At 40.2% G+C, this 7549-nt stretch overlaps 1 long non-coding RNA gene across 1 annotated transcript; it reads right to left on the reverse strand.

Moving 5' to 3' along the window:
- Positions 1–3180: 3180 nt before the first annotated feature.
- On the reverse strand, positions 3181–5893 carry LOC123385234. The gene is made up of 3 exons (XR_006597429.1): positions 5786–5893; positions 4643–4798; positions 3181–3397 (listed from the first exon to the last, which is right to left on the reverse strand). It is a non-coding gene; the product is annotated as an uncharacterized LOC123385234 (long non-coding RNA).
- Positions 5894–7549: the final 1656 nt, after the last annotated feature.

Raw genomic sequence — 7549 nt, forward strand, 5'->3', positions numbered from 1 at the left:
GAACCATAGCTCCAAGGACTTTTTTTTAATGTTTATTCACTTTTGAGACACAGAGAGAGAGGAAGACACAGAATTCAAAGCAGGCTCCATGCTCTGAGCTATCAGCTCAGAGCCCAATGTGGGGCCCAAATCCACGAACCATGAGACCATGACCTGAGCTGAAGTTGGACGCTTAACTGACTGAGCCACCCAGGTACCCCTACAAGGACTTTTTTTTTTAATGTTTACTTATTTTGAGATTGAGAGAGAGAGAGAGAGAGAGAGAGAGAGAGAGAGAGAGACTCTCAAGCAGGCTCCAGGCTGTTAGCACAGAGTCCCATATGGGCTTAAACTCACCAACCTTGAGATCATGACTTGAGCCGAAATCAAGAATCAGACCCTTAATCGACTGAGCCACCCAGGTGCCCCTCCAAGGATTTTTAAACTGCATGAAAACTTGAGGACACCTGTTTTGAAAATTTCTATGATTGATTTGATGTGCAAGAATGCCTTCACAAATCCTTGAGTGACAAGTGCTAAGGGAAGGGAAGACTCAAAGAATAAGAGTCAATATCCATTTTAGGCCTTAGGAGGTAGGGACTATTAATTTTGTGGTTATTGTAGCAGTCTTAGGCAAAAGAAGAAAAGTTCTGTAAAAATAGGGCATGACAAGTCTATCTTTCTACCTTGAGATTCTTCTGCTTTCTCTGATGCTGGTATCACTGACCAAGGGCAGGCCCATGTGCAATTAGGGAAAACAACCAGATGTAGGATACATATCCAGTTGTGGAAACTGAAGAGTTATGTGATACTCACATCCAGGCAGCAGGCCACCCATCCCTTAGTTGAGGTGACTCATAGGAATAAATGGTCAAAGCCAGAATTTTCCTCAGGAAGAAACTTTGGTCCTGCTCCAGCATACAAATAATGGTCAACTGTGTGTGTTGGGGGGCTGGGGATGTATATGTATGTATATATGACACATAGAAATACAAATATAAAATTTTACAAATGCTGTGAAGAAATGAAAAGGGTAAGGTGATCAAGAATAATAAATGTAGGGTCTATAACTTATAAATGTCTGAAAAATTATAATCTAGGAGGTGCTTGGTAGGATTGTGTAATGGAAAAAGTAAAAGCTCTCTGGATTCAGGACACTTGGATTCAACTCCTGGATTCAAATCCCAGCTTCGTCATTCACTATGTTATGAGCTATTTTCCTAACCTCCCTGAACCTGTTTTCCCATCTGTAAAGTAAGGATACTATTTATTACATTAGGCCATTGTCTCAGATTAGATATAAAACCAATCTATTAGATACAGGATGAATCTACAAAGAGTCTTAGAAAATAGTACAGCTTTGGGGCACCTGGGTGGCTCAGTCAGTTGAGCATCTGACTTCGGCTCAGGTCACGATCTCACGGTTTGTGAGTTCAAGCCCTGCATCGGGCTCTGTACTGACAGCTTGAAGCCTGAAGCCTGCTTCAGATTCTGTGTCTCCCTCCCTCTCTGCCCCTCTCCTGCTCTTACTCTGTCTCTCTCTCTCAAAAATGAATAAACATTAAAAATAATTTTCAAAACAAAACACAAACAAACAAAAAAAGAAAATAGTACAGCTTGACTTTGTCCATATCATAATGCACTGGCTATTGAAACGTTGTTCAGGAAGCCTTATGTACTAATTGTCTCCATTTTTATATTACAGTGGTAAAATTGTATTTCTGCCTTCAAAACCTTGATGACAAGGAACATGAAGTCTTTCAAGAAAACTATCTGGGATTTGTTCATTGTCATGGCACTATTTGCCAATTACAATTAATTTTTTTTCTATTCCTCTGTGTAAACCAAATCTGAATTATTCTCAACAGGATTCACAATAATTCAACCTATCACTCTTATATCGTCAGCCCCGTCCTGATTATACAAACTTTCTACTCAACTGGAGCCCATGTTTAGCCATATCCATCAATGCCATATTTACCACATGCTAAAATTCTTCCCACCCATCAGCAGCCTCAGATCCTCGTATAGCTTCTCCACACTTGGCCACCCTAGATTCCTTTTCCCTGTGTGCCCTCTCTAACTGGCATTGGCCTCTGAAAAATAGCATATTTTAATTGAGGTTACTAAATAAAGAGATTTATTGCATTCTTTCATGCTATTGATATCTATAATTGTAGTGACATTACACATTTCTTCACAGCATTCAGAAAATGACTTGATAAAAATGAAAATTTGCAGATGGATGAAAGATGGAAAAAAGAAATACATCTCACAGAATAAGCATGTTCTATATAGTTTCTAATCTGATATATGTCTTAAGAATATAGTTCTTTAAAGTTATTAAAGAATAAATCTAAAATCAGCAGATGCAAAAATTATGCTATGCAGCCAATAAGTTTTCAGGTATACCCCATTGCAAGATAAACAATTATAAAATAATTATTCATTAATTCAACGAACACTGGACATCTATTGTATCTACTCTGCAGAGTCATTCCTATTGTAAGACGGCACACCCTTGCATTAGAAGCAAGACGTTTTCTACAGAAGAAGATTTCTAGGGTGCCTCAGTCGGTTAAGCGTCCGACTCTTGATTTCAGCTCAGGTTATGATCTCACAGCTGGGGGACTGAGGCCCATATTGGGTTCCACACTGAGTGTGGATATTCTCAGTACTACTTAAAAAGTGATCACTATCACACTTTCTAGGGATCAACTTCTATCCTAAGCACTTTATATTTATTTTTCACAGAGCCCTAGGAGGATGGCATGGTTTTTTACATTGTTTTACAGAGGAGAAAACTGAGGCAGCAAAAGTTTATGTAATTTTGTCACACACATAGAAAGTATCTACATCAGAATTCATTCCCAGGTATCCTGGCTCAAAGGCTTTGCTCTTGTCTAAGAAGCTATCACATCTTCACCAATTCCCCAGTGCACAGAAAGTAAGGGGTAACATTCAACAAAACATGACCCAAGGGTGGGGAAGAACAGGAGAGTTGAAATGAGGAAAACATGAAACTGAATTTGGCATTTCCTGGCTCCTTGATGACCAGTATAATCCTTACCCTACACCCTCCTGATATGTCCCAGCACCTTATCTACATGTATCCACCCACTCCTACACACACACACACACACACACACACACACACACACACACGCATGCATGCCAGAGGTCACTGTGCTGACCATCTGTCCCGTATCCTCAGTCCAGGTCCTACCCACCTTCATTGGGGCCAGACAGAAGGTGGATTTCCTATTGATACTTCAGATTCACACATTCTCAACATTAGAATTACCTGGAAGAAGAGTCTTTCTTTGCCTCTTTCAGCTTTTAGAGGCCTTAGCTTGTATTCCTTAGCTTGTACTTCTGAGGCGATTTGTTATTGGATTTAGGACAGCTTTGCTGACAGCTTTGCAAAATTATCATGAGATACTTAAGTTAATTATACATATAAAGACCCTTTCCCAAATAAGAATACATACACAGGTTCCCAGGGAATAGTATAAGGACACATCTTTCAGGGGGCCACCACTTAACCCAGTACAAGGTGATCCTAGGGCCACAGATCTTTTCAACAAGATACAGTAGCAAGGGAATCAGTGGTTGTGCGTGCGTGTGTGTGTGTGTGTGTGTGTGTAAATTAGAAGCAATCTTAGTGTCCATTTCAAGTGTTTCCAATAGAAACACAGCTTTGGTGAGCACTTTCCGCAGAGAGCTAGTGGCAGAAATGATCCCATGTGTAGAAGAACTAAGAGAAATCTTGTGTTTTCAGCTTGAGAATGCTGACAGCTTTGCAAAATTCAGACTTACATGAATGAGCTATTTGTCACATTTCTGTCTCCTTATTTGAATAAAAGGGAAAGACAGTAGAAATGTTTATTGAGTTCCTCGGGAAATTTAGGATGGATAACCTCACTCCAGATCATCAATCAACAAAACAGAAAAAGGGAGACGACAAGTTTATTTTTTCCAGCTTGTGGTTTTAATTACTATCAACTCCTATCACGTGATCTCTCTAAAGGTGAGATCTGGCTCCGTAAGAACCCAAAATAGAGTGCTTCAGAATTGTTCTTCTGGCTCTGAGAAGAAAGATTGCATTCATTGGGAGAAGTGCTACACATCAGATGTATAAGTATTCATAAAAAAGGATGAAAGAGCATTCTCTATCATTTGCATATTCACATTAGCTATTTCACAAATATGGAGAGGTTAAGGTGATAGTTTGTTTCTGTTTTAAAGAAAAAAAGGAAAACTTATAGGATGTGAATAGAGGAAACGAAACAGGAGCACTGGTGTGCCAATGTTAAAAAATAGCTGATTATATAATATGTAAACTTATCAGAAAGATATATCAGGGTGTTTTTGTTTGGAGGGCCAGAGGAGAATTCTAGATTGTGTTCAAAGTGAGCTTGAGAATCCAACTTTACTTATTGTCCTCTCTTCAAGAGATTTTTTATTCCATTAACAATGGTTAAATGCCATCTTCACCACTAGGTGGCGGCAACACGCTATACTGTACACGGACTTGTCTGTGCCCAGGTCCGCCAGGGTAGGGAGGAGACTTGGAGGCAGCAACCATTCAGTTCCCTAAACTAATAAACCTCTTAGACAGTTAAAAAATAAATAAATAAATAATTAAAGCTTATGTATTGACCTTTCAATAAGTTCGTCTTGATAAATCAGGACATCTGCAATATTGCTTCCACTAGTGGAATTCACATTCTACATCTCCGCATGGCGATTTACCAGCAAATGATCTTCCGTTTTCTCTTCATCAGAGTTAAGCTATAAATACTTACAATATTACATCCTAGGATAAACAGAGTGGACAATTAACATAACTGTTACAAAAATGCCTTACAAACTCAAAAAGTACTACAGAAATATGGGCTACCATTGACTATTATCATTCCAGGATGAAAAATCGCCGAGGAGCCAGGGCTCAGCCAAGACGTGCTCTGCAGCCAGAGGACACTGATGCCCCTCCAGCCCCCAGCTGTCCTGTTCCCCCTTCACATTGGGTTCACACAATGCCTGATGTCTCCATACCTCCCCGTGGCCTGAAATGTTACAGTATTGAAGGCACACTTGATCATTCAGCTGCTCATTTATGATGGACTGGTCATCCTTTACTTATTCTGGCATATTAGTAACTAACATTAATTGAACTAGCTACTTCTCTCAATCCTGGCTCTGTATCAATCTACCATGAAAGGCTTTTCAAAACACAAATTTCAGTCCCTATTTCAGAGCTCCAGAACTTTTGCAAAGCTCCTCAGGTACTTCTGGTATCAGTGTTGTCTTTGCAGTATAAGAAGTATATAGCCAAGGAATGCCAGGGATTGCCAGCAATCTCCAGAAGCTACAAGAGAGGCAGGGGACAGATTCCGCTTGAGAGATTCCAGAAAGATCCAACCCTGCCAACATTTTGATTGTGAATTTCTGGTTTTGAGAAACGATCAAGTTTGTGTAATTTGTTAGGGTAACCCCCAGAAACTAATACATGAGGGACCTCTAGCCAAAAGTGCAATAAGGGTTACACATCTCTCCAGACAGAGGCAGCAAGGAATGGTGCCATATCTTTGGCTATCTATTTAAAAGGAGTTAATGTTGCCTGAGATGCCCCAGCCTCTGAATCTGTCTGGTAGGTCACCCTTGAGTATTGGCATAGCCCAACCTCTGCATATAAATGTGGTTCTACTTCCTTGCCCTTTTGTACCCTGGCACCCACTCTTAATGGCACAGAACTACCCTCAGTTGCCTAAGGGGTCACTGATATAACAGAACATGCACCTACCGTTGCTGTGTCTTCTGGGGCCCACTTTTGGAGGTCTTATGTTTGTCTGGATACATTCAGGACCCCCAAATATACATCCTCTGCACCACTCCTTGCTGCCTCTGCCTGGAGAGAAGAGATGTGCAATCCTTATTGCACTTTTGGCTAGAGGTCCCTCATGTATTAGTTTCTGGGGGTTACCCTAACAAATTACACAAACTTGATCGTTTCTCAAAACCAGAAGTTCCCAATCAAAATGTTGGCAGGGTTGGGTCTTTCTGGAATCTCTCAATTCCAGGACAGACAGAATCTGTCCCCTGCCTCTCTTGTAGCTTCTGGAGATTGCTGGCAATCCCTGGTGTTCCTTGGCTTATAGAAGCACTGCTCCAATCTCTGTTTCTATGGTCGCACGGCCTTCTTATAAAGACCCTAGTCATTAGATATAGGGAGTACCCTAATTCAATATAACCTTATATTAACTACTTACATCATCCCTGCAAAGACTCTACTTTCAGATAAGGTCATGTTCTGAGGTTCTGGTGGACATGAATTCCGAGGGGACGAAAATCAACCCACTCCTCTCTTCCCAGCCAGATCTTATAGGAGTACAAGGCAGCATTTGGGCTTGCTTGAGATGTTACCCACACCACGAGTCTATATCTCTAGATAGAGGTTTGTTTATCAACAGAGAAAATAACTAGAAAGCCAGCCTTTCATCACTGAATACATACTTAAGAGTGGCAGTTTGGGGAAAATAATGTGCAATATAAATTATTCAAAGCTTGCCACGTGTATCCTAATAAGGCTAGTTAGCATGCATCGGTCAGCTACACTGTGCCAGGCTTATCACTGATCTCCAGTAATAATAATAAAAGCCAATATTTGTTGATCACTATTTGTCAGGGAATATGTCAAGTGTTTCATATATAGTATCTCATTCGATTCTTTTAACAATTCTGTGACATAAGTGCTATTAGCCTTATCCTCATTTTACAGACAATGAAATTAAGCCTTGCTGAAATTAGGTAATTTATCAAAGGTGGAAACATTCTCAAATGGATGTCAGAGTCCAGTGACTGAACTTTTAAACACTGTTCAATGTGGTATCCCTATAAAAAAGACATTATCTTCTCCATTTGGCAGATAAGAACGTTGTTAGTATAAGAAGTCATCTGCTTGAAGTCTCTTAGCCAGTAAATCTGAAATGCAAATCCTAGTGTATTTTGCCTTCAGGCTAAATTCTGTTTATAACACTTGAATGGCATCTGGGGCTCTTCAGGAGCCTAAGTAATGATGGCAATGGAGAATAGAGGGTAGGATTTGAGGATTCAGCTGATCAAAATAAATAAATAAATGAAAAGAGGCAGTACAACTATGGATAATGACCTGGATATGTTTACCCAAGAGTTTGTTAAAATGATGCTAGCCTGGCTGTGCCTAGAAGTTTGTATACAAGAGACTGTTCTTCCTTCTTGAGGCTGGTTCTATGTGTGGGTGAGCAAGACAATAAAAGTTTCACACTACTCTCTGCTCCTTGGACATAGGGCTGTGGGGGCTATCATACAGGATGCTTCAAGCTGAGAATAATGGCTCAATGTAGAATTTGGGCATAGGACTCAGATCATGTGTCTGCTTCTAGCTCATTTCCTTTCCATTTTTTCCCCTCCTCTTCTTCTTCCTCCTCTTTATTCAGCTATGTTGTAAACACTTCTGCAACCCATCCATAGTTTTCATGTCACTCAAGTAGCATTTTCTCTTTGAGATTACCTTTGAGGCTTGTTTCAA

This window comes from Felis catus, chromosome B1, assembly GCF_018350175.1.
Source record: "Felis catus isolate Fca126 chromosome B1, F.catus_Fca126_mat1.0, whole genome shotgun sequence".
Lineage (NCBI taxonomy): Eukaryota > Metazoa > Chordata > Mammalia > Carnivora > Felidae > Felis > Felis catus.